Source organism: Panthera pardus, unplaced genomic scaffold, assembly GCF_024362965.1.
Source record: "Panthera pardus isolate Hobbes unplaced genomic scaffold, ASM2436296v1 HiC_scaffold_4, whole genome shotgun sequence".
Classification (NCBI taxonomy): Eukaryota; Metazoa; Chordata; class Mammalia; order Carnivora; family Felidae; genus Panthera; species Panthera pardus.
In genome coordinates, this window is record NW_026526969.1 from 4,643,639 (window position 1) to 4,659,154 (window position 15,516).

Here is a 15,516-nt window from a genome sequence, read left to right on the forward strand (position 1 = left end):
AATTGAATTTTATTTCACGTGTACTGGGAAGCCATTGAAGGATTTTATGGACAGGAGAGATGTGATCTTATTTCTATTTAAAAGATTTTTATTTATTTTATTTTTTTTTTAATTTTTTTTTAACGTTTATTTATTTTTGAGATAGAGAGAGACAGAGCATGAACGGGGGAGGGTCAGAGAGAGGGAGACACAGAATCCGAAACAGGCTCCAGGCTCTGAGCTGTCAGCACAGAGCCCGACGCGGGGCTCGAACTCACGGACCGCGAGATCATGACCTGAGCCGAAGTCGGCTGCCCAACTGACTGAGCCACCCAGGCGCCCCGATTTAAAAGATTTTTAAATGTCAACTTTCTTGAGGTATAATTTACATACAGTTAAATACACTTACTTTAAATATACAGTTTGATGAGTTTTGACAAACGTATACGTCTATGTAAACACCACCATAATAAAAATTTATAACGTTCCTATTGTCCCAGAACGTCCCCTCATGTTCCTTGACAGTCAATGTTCCCATCCCCACCCCGATCCCAGCCCTAGGTGAGAGTTTCTGGAGACCTTTCACCCTGACTCCCCTAATGTGATCATCTTATATAATCAATTCTACTGCAACAAGGCTGTGGGAAAATTAAATTAAAGTAATAAAACTAACTAAATGCAATCTTGAGCTGGATCCTGGAACAGAAAAAGGACATTAGTGAGAAATTTGGTGAAATCTGAGAAGCGTTTAATTTGGTTTGGTTAATAATGTCACATGAGGGGTGCCGGATGGCTCAGTCGGTTAAGTGTCTGACTCTTGATTTCAGCTCAGGTCATGATATCATGGTCATGGGATCGAGCGCTGCACCGGGCTCTGTGTTAACAGTCCCTGCTTGGCACTCTCTCTCCCTCTCTCACTGCCCCTCCCTTGCTCTCTCTCTCTCTCTCTCTCAAAAGTATATAAATAAACTTAAAAAATAATAATTTAATGTGATAACCATAAACATCTAAGGACAGGGAACGCTCTTTGTTGGACGTATCTGCCTCCTGGGGTCCAGTACATTAGGTGACCAGCACGGATAGATTTTGGAGGCTCTCATTTGTAGTTGGGACCGGGGTAGGGCTCCACCCACATGCCAGTTGATTCTTAGTGCCGAACCTTGGATTACAAATGGAAACACACTGTTTTACAAGGGTGTTTTAGGACTCTGCCTCCTGCTACATGGATCCTGGCTGGGAAAGGACTTGGCATTGATTGTCCAAGGGGGATAGCTGGAGCTTCAGAAAACCCCTGGAAGCTCTGCACTGGATGTTATTCTTTTTTTAATGCCGTAAGGAGTTCTTTTAGACCACAGTCTGGACACTCGAGGTCCGACCCTCTGGTTGGCAACCAGCAAAGAGGCATTTAGTCAAGTTGCAAAGAAAGTCAGAGCGTCAGCTGGCATCTGGCAGAGGTGTGGCGCCCTGGCCAGGCTCCCCTCTGGACGACCCTGCCCGACACCTTTCTCGAGGTGCAGGCAGGAGACCAAGGGACGAACAGCGGTTGCCAGGAGAAGCACCGGGGTGAACAGAGCTTTGTCCCTTCCTGACATCTTTCCTGCAGATGCCGTTTCCCATGCAGTGATCGATCCTAGATTGTTTTTCCCCTCTCTCTGCCAGAGCCAGCCAACTAGTTTAGACATTTCTATTAGATTAGGAGCCAGGAAATGAGAAAAACCCTGGTTCCAAGGGAGTTGTTCTCAGGTCACAGGCCTGCCTGGTAGAAATGCAGAGAAATACACAAGAATGCTTTGTTGGGGTGAATAATCACCTTTGTGATTTCTCTGGTCTCCCTGCCCCTTCTTGCTCCCTGCCCGCCCCCCCCCGTCACCCCTGCCCCCAGCCATCCTCCTACCCACACCTCCCTTGCCAGGCTGGGTCTGCGGAGTCTTGGAACCCTGCAACTTGAGAAGCATTCTTCAGGATCACCGAAGCATACAATCTTAAAATCACACAATGTTCAATGCTCGGTGTCGTAGAAGCAACGTGTACTTCTGAATTGGGAGGAAGGGAGAGGCGAGTCCCGGTTTGCTGCCCATTAGCTGTGGGACTGCAGGAAAATCGCCTAGAACTAGCGGCTGGAAGCCCTGATGTCCTTATCCGTAAAATAAGGACAATGGCCACAATGGTCAAAGTGGGCAATTCGCATACTGCGCCTACCAACAGTGTGCATAATAGGAATTCAACAAACCCAGCTCCCTTTAGATTTTCAGCACCTTGAAATCCTAGAATGAGAACAATTAAAATAGCCACTTTTAAAATTTTTTTTTTAAGTTTATTTATTTTTGGGACAGAGAGAGACAGAGCATGAATGGGGGAGGGTCAGAGAGAGAAGGAGACACAGAATCTGAAACGGGCTCCAGGCTCCGAACTGTCAGCACAGAGCCCAACGCGGGGCTCGAACTCACGGACCACAAGATCATGACCTGAGCCGAAGTTGGCCGCTCAACCAACTGAGCCACCCAGGTGCCCCAAAATAGCCACTTTAATTCAGTTGCTTATACTGTTTATGAATTTCCTCTAAACAATCTATACATCGTCTGGGTGCCTGGGTTTTTTGTTTTGCTTTGTTTTGTGTTTTGTTTTTGTTTTTGTTTTTGTTTTCTTTGAGAGAGAGAGACAGAGCACAAGCTGGGTAGGGGAAGAGAGAGAGGGAGAGAGAGAATCCGAAGCAGGCTCCACGCTACCAGTGCAGAGCCCGATGCAGGGCTCGATCCCACGACGGTGAGATCATGACCCGAGCCGAAATCAAGAGTTGGACACTCAACCAACTGAGCCACCCGGGTGCCCCCGTGTTCGTTTTAAAAAAACATCATTCAAAACTGAAGTCGTCTGACCAGGGCCAAGCGAAGATGGTCTATACACTATGGAGACATCAGAGTGATAGCCCTGTGAGCCCCTCCAAACCCCTGAATCTAGGAGGAGGCCCAAATTTGCTATTTGCGCAACCATATTTGGGGCTTAAGTGGAGACGTTTACATTTATTCCTACTTCATTCCACCTCACTGGATGCGGCCAGTGATTTGAGCCCCAATCACGCCCCTCGTTCCCCCCCAGTCCCCACCCAGGGTGGAGGAAAGGCTCTAGATGAATCACATTCCAGGGCATTGACTGGGCCCAATTGCGGGGGATCCATTCAAACTTGTTCTCGTGGCTATGACTTTCTCTCTGGCATTCTCCTCTACCAGCTTCCTTCTATCTCTGCTCTGCAGATCTTAATCCTAGGAAGAAAGCCCTGCCTCTGTTCTTCCACACAAGCGAGTCCAGTTGAGAACAAGCCCAGGTGGTCCCACGTGCCCTGCTGTTCTAGGCGGAAGTCAGGCAGGGAAGGCCCTAGCAAATCTCGTGACCACGTCCTGGGACTGATTCTCCACGGAGACCGACTAGTGTAAGGGACCGGGCTCTACTTTGAAGACATTTTCGCCCAGCAACTTAGGATAAATGCTTTCTCATGTGATCCAGGAGAACTTACCAGAGCTCTGTAGGCGGGGTCCAGGGTCCAAGCCCAGCTAATACTGATCACTTTCCTTTGCTCTGCGCTGGAGAGGACGTCTCCTTCCGGAACTCATCATCCTGAGTTACTAGGGTCAGCCCCGTCAAAATCTCCTGATACGTCGAGTCAAGGATGATGGTCGAAGCTTCTACCGAAAATCAAACAAGACGGAGTAACTTTAGGTCCTGTAGAAGGTGGCTGAAGACTGACTCTTTACTCCTTGCGACCGTGGGAACTTAGTTCCCATGGGACGCTCACGATTTGGTAGAAATCTCCTCAGTACCCCCACTACTCTCTAAATTTGACTGTAACTAGAAAAAAGGGTTTGCATGCATTCCTATAATTAAGAGTGTTGGGCAGTGCCTGAGTTCAAAGCAGTAAGTTCACATTCAAACCACTCTCTGCTGTGTAGGAGGTGACTTTACTGCACCTAATAGATACACAATAAATATTTGCTTAATTAATAAACTCCATAGTGTGGCTTATGGCTCTGAAGGCGCAGTGGGTCATTTAAATATAACTGGCCAGTCTTGTCAGGAGACCTGAAAGACACATGAAGTCAGGCTGAGATCCGAGAAAAATGGTGTTTCACTCCATTTGCTCACCATTTATGTACGTTAATCCTCTCCTGCCAGACAATATGGAAGATTCGGGGGAAATGTCCTCTGGGGGCGCCTGGGTGGCTCGGTGTTGAGCATCCGACTCTCGATTTCGGTTCGGGTCGCCATCCCCGCGCCCTCCACACGGAGCGTGAAGCCTGCTTGGGAGTCTCTCTTTTCTCTCTCCCTCTGCCCCTCTCTCCCGCTCATGCTCTCCCTCTCTAAAACAAATTTTTAAAACACTGAAAGAAGAAATGTCCCTTGACCTCACGGATCCTAAATTCTCAAATAAGGCGAAGGGATGTGCACGGAGACACTGATTTTTCCCTCGTGACCGAGTTACAAAGAGCAATGTGGCAAGTGCCACGAGAGTGGGGAGCAGAGAAAAAACTTGTACACAGACAGGGCACCAACTGACGCTGGGTGAGGTCATCTTATCATTCGGGTTGAGGAGGTCGATAGCCACCCAGTGTTGAAATGAACATAACCAGGCACCACGCTACCCTGTCCTCAACTACCAGGGTACGCAATGGCTAAAACCACCAAGTGCTCTGACCCCCAGCTCCCGTTCCCCAAAGGCGTGAGCAGTTCAAGAGCGGACGGCTGTGGTCAGAAACCCGAACTTCACCTCTACGGGTCATTAGCAGACCCTGAACGCGGGGGTGCGGCGGGGGCATAAGGAGATGTCACCTGCAAAGTCCCTGCCCCAGAGACCACGGAGTCGGGTCCCGGAGACTGATGTGGAATTAAATGTGCCACTCTCAGAGGAACAAAACCCCAAATGATAACATAATCGCTTTTTTTTTGCCCCCCTGCGTTGTACCTTTGCTTGTACGAAAAGTCTGTGATGAGAACTATTTATCACCTCCCCTATAGATAATTCTCACTCTTTTTCTTTTTCTTTTTTATTTAAAAAAAAATTTTAATGTTCATTTATTTTTGAGAGAGAGGGAGAGAGAGAGGCAGAGTGTGAGTGGGGGACGGGCAGAGAGAGAGGGAGACACAGAATCCGAGGCAGGCTCCAGGCTCCGAGCTGTCGGCACAGAGCCCGACGCGGGGCTCGAACCCACGAACTGTGAGATCGTGACCTGAGCCGAAGTCGGACGCTCAACCCACTGAGCCACCCAGGCGCCCCATTCACTCTTTTTTTTTTCTTTTTCTTAATCAAACCTCCGTTTTGAGTGCCCATAACAGCACCGCGTCCTTGGAACTCAAGGAGGAAAGTCCCTCAGCCAGAACGAGGGAGGGGTCACCTTTTGTCTACACCAGGCACGGTGGGTGATAACAGAAGCAAACGGCAACCCGAATCCATTCTGCCCACCTACTTCTGCAGCTGGGGCCGCCCCCAAGGCCAGCTTGGGAATGTGTTTTCCAGCTCCGTTTGCTGCAGTGCCCACATGTGACTATGCTCCTGCCGGTTCATACAACTCAGGCTTGGGTTCCATATGCCACTTGCTGAAGAAGGAATCTCAGGACCTGAACTTCCGGGCTTTCCACCTTCCCCCTGGCAGGACGGGTGATGCTCGGAAAGACTTTGGAAGCCATCGGCCTGGATTCCTGAGTCAGTGCGTGGAACAAAGCCGCCTGGCATCCTGAAACGCTCAACGGGGAGCTTGCGCTTGCGAAAGAAGAAAACGTTTATATTTGTTGAGTTGGGGGAACTATTGGACTTTTTAGATCACTTTATTTTGGAGTCCTTTTCAGCACCGGCCAGCTAGGATCTATGGGATTTCCTTTCTCTGAGCTAGATTTTAATCCGATTCGGGAGGGGGGAAGAAGAGTGGAAAAGAAATTGCCGAAGAAAATTCACTTTTGGTTTTGACACTTTCTTTCTCCGTCAGATCCCTGTGTGTGGTCCCGATGCCTGGAACAGCAGCAGCCGTCTTGTGGCCATGAGGAAAAGCCAAGAGAATCCGGAGGTGTCGGCCCAGCACCCTGACACCACTGAGCCAATGAACCAGCCCTGGAAGCACCTGTCTTTTGCATGTAGATAAAGAACACGCGTGGCCCCTTTTAGTATTCATACATACCGAGGTTAGAGGGGATGGAATTGGATGTTATCGGAAAATCTCAGCTCGCTCAATTCCTTGCTTTTTTAGACTGGATTCATTCAGTCATTGTTGCCGGAAACGACTGGAAATACCACATTTCCATGAGAGTGGAGGTATGTGAGGAAATATAGTTGGGTATGAGACTGTCCTGAAGTGTCTACGGGGCACATGGCCGATCACATCGGGAATGTGTCTATTCCGCATTATGTGTGCGATTGCATAGCTCATGTACAAAGATGTCAAAGCTCCCACATCAGTGGCTGTTCGTGAATAGCTCAAATGCCTCCAGCCCGTTTGGGATTGTCTCTCCCTCTCTCTCTGCCCCTCCTCTGCTCATGCACACCCTCTCTCTCTCTCTCTCAAAATAAATAAACTTAAAAAAAAAAAGAGCACTGAGAAGTTTAAAGAGGAGTCTTGTAGACATTGTAGGGCCCGTTTAATGCCATCTCTTTAAATACCCTAAAGATACATAAAGGGAATTTAACATCAAAAAACGCTTCAGGCAAGACAGCGACTAATAGATTTCCTATTACTTTGCGTCTCCAAGACACCTTGTTTCCGGAAAACAAAACAAAAAAAAGGGTATCTTGGATTCATTATGTTGCCTTCAGTGTGCCATTGACTCACCACGGTTGGAAAGTGTTCACGTTTCCCCCTAAGAGCTGGTTCTTCCTACTGTTTTTTAATCTGACAGTCCTTTGACTTACGGCAGTGCAGAAAAGGGGCTTAAAATTTGTCCTCTCCGATGGAAAATGCCTGTCCAGGAATCAAGTGCATTCTTGCCACCTGAAAACCATTTCGGGCACAGCAAAGGATTCTCCAGTGAACAACTTCTGTCGCAGGTATAATCCACCCTGGCGGGGAAAGGCCAGAATAACCCTTTGGAAGACGTGGCTGCTGACTTGAGAAATGTTGCAGTTCCTCGGGGTCAGGCGGGGAGAGGCGTCTGGGTCAGGCTGAGTGCTCCTGCTGGCTGGAAGAAGTCAAAAATCTCCGGCAGGGATGTCCTGGTGTGCTGGAGAGCAGGTCAGCAGGACAGAGCGGACGGGAGCGCAGTGGGATCCAGGAAGGCACCAGAAGCCAGAAGACAGGACAATGTCAACAGGGAAAGGGCCACGGACTGCTGGGGCTGGGTCCCGGCCCCAAAGCTCAGCCAAGAGGCCAACTCCTTGAGGCAAGGTTTTCCGGGGCGCCCCACGGGGGTGCAGTCAGAGGGTGACGCCCGGCACGGGATCAGAGAGATGGGGAGACAGGTTGGAGGCATGAGATGAGCACACAGCTCAACGGGTGGAGCAGGAATGGGAGAATTTCATTATCAAACCCAAGGCCGAGAGTATCTGGCCAGGCGGGAATGGGTGGGCACGGAGACCCCGTTAGAGGCGGGGCCAGAACCCACAGGTGCAGCTTCCGGAGGCCCGAATCCAAGTGTGAACATGGCCGCCGGAGGGATCTGGAGTGCAAGGTCGAGCAGACAGAATGGGTCACAGAAAGACAGCTCAGCCCGGGAAGGATTCCTTGGCCAGTGGCGGCCTTGCCACGCCACTCTTGAGCCCACAAAATCCTGCTTTCTACCAGCTTACCTTTTTCTTATTTTCTCTCAATCTTCTCAAGTGGTGTGATAGCCTCTCTACCTTGAAAAAAAAACACCCCGAAAGTTAGGGACTGGGAACAATTAAGCTTCGGTGCCTCGGGTGAGGAGGTTGCTTTGCGGGCTTCTGACACATTCGTGTGGCTGTGATTTATGGAAGGGCCCGTAGCATGGGACGGTCCGCGCTGTCCTCGCTCACAGGCCGGAAGGTAGGGTTGGCTGTCGGCTGGGCGTTTTGAACCCCCCAGGGAGACCCGCGCCCATGTGGGTCCTCCGAATGGATGCCAAGTCGGGATGTGACATCTAAGAGGCTTATCGGGGAAACTTCTGTGAGGGGAAAATGAGAAGGGAGGCAGAGAAACCCCAGGAGCCATCAGATCATGATGCGGTCAATGCCCAGGGGAAACAACAGAGAAAGGGGAGGTAGGGCAGGACCGGACTTAGAGCAAGGGTCTGGGGAAGCTTCCATGAAGCTGATGGGAAGCCCTGTCAGAGGACCCGGCCCTAGGACCCTGCTACCCAGGAGCAGCTGAGGAAGCATGACCTCTGTGCTACCATGGCGGTACTCTCTAGAACATGGCGGAGGGGGCCACCGGTCACTTGGCACCCTGTGGGCCAAATGCAACTTCCCATGGCCATCCGTGGTTGGCAGAATAGTGGCCCCCTGAAGACATCCCTACCTTATCCCCAGAACCTGTGAACATGTGACCTTACATGGCAGAAAGGATCTTGCAGGTGGGGTTGAGAGATAGGGACATTATCCTGGATTATCCAGGTGGACCCAAAGTGGTCGTAAGGGTCCTTCTAAAGGGGCAAGCCAGAAGGTCAGGGTCAGAAAAGAACATACACATGATGCTAGAAGCATAGGGTGGGGTGCAGTGGGGCCCTGAGCCAAGGAATGAGGCAGCCTCTGAAATCTGGAAAAATCAAGGCCAGTGTTCTTTCCTAGAGCTTCCAGAAGGAATGCGGGTCTGGCAACACCTTGACTTTAAACTAAGGAGACTAGGGGGCGCCTGGGTGGCTCAGTCGGTTAAGCATCTGGTTCTTGATTTCGGCTCAGGTCGTGATCTCACGGTTCATGGGTTCGAGCCCCGCGTCGGGCTCTGTGCTGACAGCTCAGAGCCCGGGGCCTGCTTTGGATTCTGTGTCTCCCTGTCTGTCTGCCCCTCCCCCGCCTGCTCACTCGCTCTCTCTCTCTCTCTCTCTCTCAAAAATGAATAAACACTAAAAAAAATTAAACTAAGGAGACTGATTTGGGGAATCTGGGCTCCCATAACTGTACATTAATAAATCTGTGTGGTTTTAAGACACACAGTTGGTGGTTATTTGTTACAGCATCCATGGGATGCTCGTACGTGGCCATGAGCTTCCTCCCCAGAAGCCTCGACTGGCTTCCTACCTGGGGGTCTCCTACCTAGCGTCCCAAGAGGCAAAGGTTCGAGCCCTCTGCAACCTGAGGCTTGGGGACTGTCACCAAATCACTTCTGCCTTGTTTTACGAGCCGACGCTAGTCGCCAGGCCCACCCGTATTCAAGGAGGAACTGTCTCCCCCCCCCCCCCCCGGGTGGAAGGGCCAACAGCTCACGTTGAGAAGGGACAGGCTCTGCGGTCCCCAAACAATCCACGACAGGTGGCTTCGGGCAGGCAACGGAGCAGGTGTCACCCACCAGGGCTCAGGAAGATAAAGTTCCAGCCTAAAGGTTTGCAGTAATGATGGTCAGGCCTGGCTGCGTGACAGAATCCTCTGGGACACCGGCCAGGGTTCTGCGAGAAAACGGAAACCGCTGCACATGCTCCGCGGCTACAACGAAATGAGGGGCGTAACCACGGCGAGGGAGGCAGGATCCACAGGTGATTAGGAAAACTGCTTCAGGAGATTTGCCAGCAGGGGGGGCAGCCACCAATGACCTTGGGGGCTGGGAACCCCGCAGTAGGTGGCTCTTAGGGAGACACCAGAGACCCTCAGGCAAACCCCTGGCAGAACAGGAGGCCTCCTGGCAAGGAATCTAGGAACGGGTCCAAGGATCGTTCAAAGGGCGGCCGTGATGCGGAATGCCGAAGAACAATACCATTCTGGGGAGTTTTACGGGAAGCACCCGGGCCCCGCCCAGGCCGACTCAGCCAGCACTTCTGGGGATGGAACCTCAGCCCCAGGACTGTTTCAGTGACTCCTGGAGACCCCCACGTGCAAGGTTGAGAACCACAGCTTAATTCCTCCCGACGCTCCCCTGCCGGTGCACGTGACACCTGCTACTTGTCCATTTCCCCTACCGGGAAATCTGCCAGAGAGGAAGTGACTTTCCCGAGGTCGCGTGGAAGGCCTGGCTTTTGCTCCCTTAAAACAAATGGGCTCAGGGGCGCCCGGGTGGCTCGGTCGGTGAAGCCCCCGGTTCTTGATTTTGGCTCCGGTCGTGACCTCGCGGTTCGGGAGTTCGAGCCCCGCGTCAGGCTCTGCGCCATCAGCCTGGGATTCTCTCTCTCCCTCTCTCTCTCTCTGTCTCTCCCCTGCTCATGCTCGCTCTCTCAAAATACATAAACAAACTTTTAGAAAAGGAAAAATGAATAAAACACACGGGCACGGCTGCATGCCTGTGACGGCCCCCCAGCCTCCCGGCCATTGCTGAAGACGCGTCTTGGATCCCGAGTATCGGCCCCACCTTGGACTCCACATTGTGACTCACGTCCGATGCCTCTGCTCCTGGCCTCACACTGCATCTCCCAGCGATGACAGGCTAAGACCAGGACCCCTGCTCTTGCTGACTGACCCTCCCCCACGGGCCACCTTTGCTTCTAGGTTCTCAAGAAAGGAACGAGCAAGCCTTGCAGCGAGATTCGCTGCAATCCTTCTGGGACCACCTGCCCGGGGGCCTCTCTGATTATGTCTCTGCTTCGGTCTTTGCCTCGCCCCCTGTCCATGTGACCCTATGCTCATCAAATCAGCCAGAGTGACTCCTGGACCTTCCTGTTCAAAATCCCTCAGTGGCCCCTCACTTTGCTTAACAGCAGAGGCAAATTTATTCAGGGGGCCCGTAAGACCCTACAGAATGTGCCGGCCTCTGGTCCCCATAACGTCTCTGCCTCATCTCTTCATCCCTCCCCATGCTTCCTCCAGCTGCACTGCCTTCTTTGCTCTTCCTCACCATGCCAGACATGCTCCTACCACAGGGCCTTTGCACTGGCCATTCCCTCTGCCTCTGACTTCCTGCTTTTAAGTCTTCGCTCGAATTTCATACCCTCATAAGGGCCATCCTGATTTAAAATCGTGATTCCCTCCCCCCCCCCCCCAGAAATCCCTTACGTCTACTCCCCTGTTTATTGTTTATGGGCTGTTAAAATGTAAGCTTTACAAGGTAGGGGCTCTTACTGAGCGTTGTTCATGGACATGTCCCAAGAGCCTGGCCCCCACACCACGGACATAAAATGCATATCGGTCGGAATGCCATAACCCAGTGTGACTGACCCCTTGGAGTCTACCCTGAACTTGCTGATTGACGCGATCACCCCAGCGGGAGTTACATCTGACCGGTGGTAATTGGAAGAGTATGGCCCTGACTCCTAGACTTTTCCTTTCCATGTGGTCTCTAAGAAGACAATATTACCGCGAGGCAGGGGAAGCGATGGGCCGCCCAGCCACCGGCGGTATGCAGAAAGATGTCCAAGGGGGCAGGCAATCGGCCTGAGGTAGTTTTGGCTGGTAGTTCCCTCAGCTTTGGGGGCCAAGGCAGGACTACCTCCTCCGGTGAGGCCCTGGACTCATAAACAAAGCAAGACCATTGCTTCCGAGGGGCCAAAGTCTTCCTTAAGAGGTAGAGTATACGTCCAATGGGTCTCAGCAACAACAAGAACAAGCCAGAAGGTTCTGCCCTCATTTCCAGGCATCAAGAGTCTGTGATGAGCCTCCAGTTTCTCCCCATCCTCTGCCGAGCTCAGTTTGACTCCTTTAGCTTTCCAGAAAGAACAAAAAAAAAAAACATGCATGGTCCCCAGCCAACGTTTCCAGTTGACCTGCCAGGATAAAGGCCCTTGGTTCCCCCAGAATTTCAATCTCCTCCCACAGCGGTGCTCTGTCCCCCTGGCCGGGACACCTGCTCTAGAGTCCCGTGGAGACCCCCTTCTCCCTCTTGTCTCCCCTGCTGAGGTGAGTACCCATGACTACCCCCTGCCACTGTCAGCAATGTCTATGCTCCATTTCCTTTGTCTCCAAACCTGCTTGTCTGCCCCTTTGCTCCCCAGGACGCTGGGGAGACGGGAGGACATAAATGACCCAAACCCCAAGGTCTTTTGCCTCTGTCTCAGACAAGAAGTTGGCTCCTTTTGGGGTGCCTGGCGGACTCAGTCGGAAGAACGTGTGACTCTTGATCTCGGGGTTGTGCGTTCCAGCCCGACGTGGGGTGTAGACATTACTTACATAAATAAAAAACTTCAATAATAAAAAAGAATTTGGTTCCTTTTAACCTACGTCCATCCGTTGTCTGTTTCCTTCACCGAAAAGTCCCCCTTTATTTGGTCTTTCCCCTGGGAACCCACTGCTCTATGAGGACATCCGGAGCCTTCCCCAGGCCAACTTTGGCCTGTGAAGAACGTCCCCAGTGTCTCCTGTGTGCACATGTTGCAGAGGCTCTCTGGGGGGTGACGTTGGGTGCAACTTGGTCTCATTCGTCATCGAACACTGGTCTGGCAGCGGCGGCCGCCTTGATGGTCTCAACACCAATAGGCGCCATGGTCCGTGTGGGCCCAAGATGGCGGAGGGGGGTGGTGTCCCACAGGACTGCCTGCCGTCAGGTACTGGGGAAATGAGGCAGATGCGCGAGGCCATCTCTAGGTCCTTCCAACCTTGCCTCACACGTTGCCGAACGGTCCCATCACATTTCTGCTTCCGTCTTCCTTACATTTGGGAAGCTCGAAGAGGAAGCAGGGGGCTAGCCTCCGAGTGTGTTCACAGAAGAGGCAACGGCAGAGCGACCTGCCTGAGGCACCCAGCCGGGCCGCGGTCTCAGCACAAAATCCCTCCCTGGGCTGGAGAAAGGAAAGAGCTCACGGAGGCATGGAGCTCATGTCTCCCCGGAGTGAGAGGTTCCAGAATTTCTACACGGGAAGGGCATCCGGCCCGAATATGCATGAGGTGGTCGAAGCCGAGTTTCTAGAGCTCTACCCACACACCCGAGACCACGCGAGAGGCCCGTTTCAGAGACCGGAGGACGGGGCTTCCCCCGGCGAGGACGGCTGTTTGCTGCCCTTTCTGTGCAGCGTCTGATACGCTTCCTATCAGTATCACGTCGTCCTCGGACCTCAGGTCCAACGTCGAGCGAGCCGTCTTGCTTCCCCGGGCCTGAGGCCACTTCTCCGCTCCCTTAGCCGTGCGTCCTGACATCCTGAAATCAGGCCTTGCCCAATTCCCCCCACTCGGACAGATTCTGTGTCCCTGGCCAAGTTCCTCACGGAAGAGGTTTTGGATGGGTACCCGGTTTCCTGCCTTGACCTCACCAATCCCTGCGGTCTTGGAACCTGTCTCCGTCCCTCCATCCATCCTTGAGGCATTCGATGAACACTTACCGTGTGCTGGCAATCGGGAACCCAGGTGGGACCTCCCACCTGACATCTGCGACGACATCCTCTCTAAGAGCGCTTCCCCGATGGCACGTTTCAAATGCCAAACCCCTCTCCCCCAGCCCCACACTCCCTGACCCGTTCCCCGCCGTATCCCTCTCCATGGCAACCATCACTGTGGCACATTCTACGGCTCCTACTTGCTACTTGCTGTTCTGCTGGAACGTCAGTCCCACGAGAGCGGGGTTCCGGGTGTTTCATTTGGTGCCGTGTCCCTGCCGGGCTGGCCGAGGAGGCGCTCAGAGAACCGTTATGGACTAAAGCACGAAAGAAAGTCCGCAGTCTGTTATGCACCGCCCCCCGGGCACTCTGTGTCTGTTATTTTATTCCACTTTTTTCTCCACCCCGTCGTAGTCCTTCGTGAGAGGCAGTGCGGTCCTCTCATGTGCGTGAGGTCACTTTGCTCTCGAGCGACGGCCCGGATGTGAGCCCAGGCCCACCTCCTCCTGATTTACTGTAGTCCTGGGGACCACGTGGGGCCTCGTCATGAAGACAGAGAGGGAAGAGGAGAGGGCGACAGGCAGGAAGACACAGGAGCACCCACACGGATTCTGGCGTCTCCGGGTAGAACGTTCTGAGTTCTAGGACTAGAAAAGCATCGTGGCTTTTCTCGTTTGATTTGTCCAGCTGACCCGACCGACATTTTAGCACAGCCCTCCTGTGATGTGGCCGCATCACGGGGGCACGAGGGGAATCTTCGAGAACTGGAGTGATTCCCCCCTGGGGGCCACACGTCACCAGCATCCCCATGTGGGGGCTTCTCGGAGCCGTCAATAGACAAAAGATGAGCAAGACACAGCGATTGCTAGTCCGCCCAAGGGCAGGAGGAGAAAGCTACCCAGCAGATCGGCCCCCCTGAAGATCCTTCTTACAAGGAAATGCGTGATTTATGAGGCATTTAGGACACAGCACGGAGGCCCCGTGTGTTCCCCTCCAGGGAAGCGGCCGTGGTCGGAAGCCGAGATGCGGGGCCTCGAATGGCCCTTCTTGTTTCTAAAAGAGGGACGGAAAGCCAATCTTAGGGTGAAAGAGGGCCTGGAAAACGCAGGAAGTGCAGTGTAACCCTCCTGTCGCAGAAGTCGATGCCTCCAATTTGATGTTTGAGAGCCACCCCGACACGTAAACCTTAGGACCACGCGCAAGGAGCGTGGCGTTAAAAGTGAAGCCTCAGCAAGTGAAGGACTTTTTGAGTCCACGGACCAGAGACATCACGTCGACCGCTCCTGCGGACCCACTGTGCGCCGCTTTGGAACGCAACTCATCTCGGGATGACAGAGCTCCCTCCTCCCCCCGGAGAGGCTCAGCGAGACCGTCCCGTGTGGGACCGCACGGAGGATGGCCTGTTTATAGTCCTTCTGTGCGTCTGTTAACCAGCCATGCGGCCTGAGGGACATCCCTCACCCTTATTCTCTTGGGTTTCCCCTCTGGACAGTTACAGGGCCCGGCAAGTTAAATTCTCAGGACCATTCAGCGGAAACATTCTTTATGCGCATGACGCTGCGGCTAAAATAGTCCAGTTTGGGGGCGCCTGGGTGGCTCAGTCGGTTAAGCGTCCGACTTCAGTTCAGGTCGTGATCTCGCGGTCCGTGAGTTCGAGCCCCGCGTCGGGCTCTGTGCTGACAGCTCGGAGCCTGGAGCCTGTTTCGGATTCTGTGTCTCCCTCTCTCTGACCCTCCCCCATTCATGCTCTGTCTCTCTCTGTCTCAAAAATAAATAAACGTTAAAAAAAATTTAAATAAAATAGTACAGTTTTGAACTTCGCAGTAATCCTGAGTGGGAGTCGTCTACCTTACCCAAGAGGTGAGATTGGCTGATTTTTCGATCCGTCCGAGGGGGACGGATATCGTGCAAGCGGGGACGGAGGCAAAGCCACTTGCTGAATTTCCACGCTTGCTCCTAGGACCTCTCTGGGTCTCGGGGGCCGGTAAGGCTTGGTCATTTGCAGGAGAGAAAGCAACTCTGTGGGAGCATGGGGACCGGCACAAATACTTAGGATACTGCTAAGGACCAGCGTTCTGTTTCTGGGGGTGCAGATGTGGCAAAAGCCAAGGTCCAAGTTCCGAGGTATCAGAAGCGAACCGCATCTGGGACCGAGGGGGCGCGTTGGGCGGGTTGGCAGGTTGAGCTGCACGGGGAGCCCCACGGTCATTTGTTTTTCCG

At 52.8% G+C, this 15,516-nt stretch overlaps 1 long non-coding RNA gene across 1 annotated transcript in view; it reads left to right on the plus strand.

Moving 5' to 3' along the window:
* The window catches only part of LOC109250635 (uncharacterized), a 134,323-nt gene extending 127,520 nt beyond the window's left edge, over positions 1-6,803 (plus strand). The window contains exon 3 of the long non-coding RNA XR_008419142.1: positions 5,952-6,803. This is a non-coding gene — a long non-coding RNA (uncharacterized LOC109250635). The remainder of the gene's footprint in view (positions 1-5,951) is intronic.
* The last annotated feature ends 8,713 nt before the right edge of the window (positions 6,804-15,516 follow it).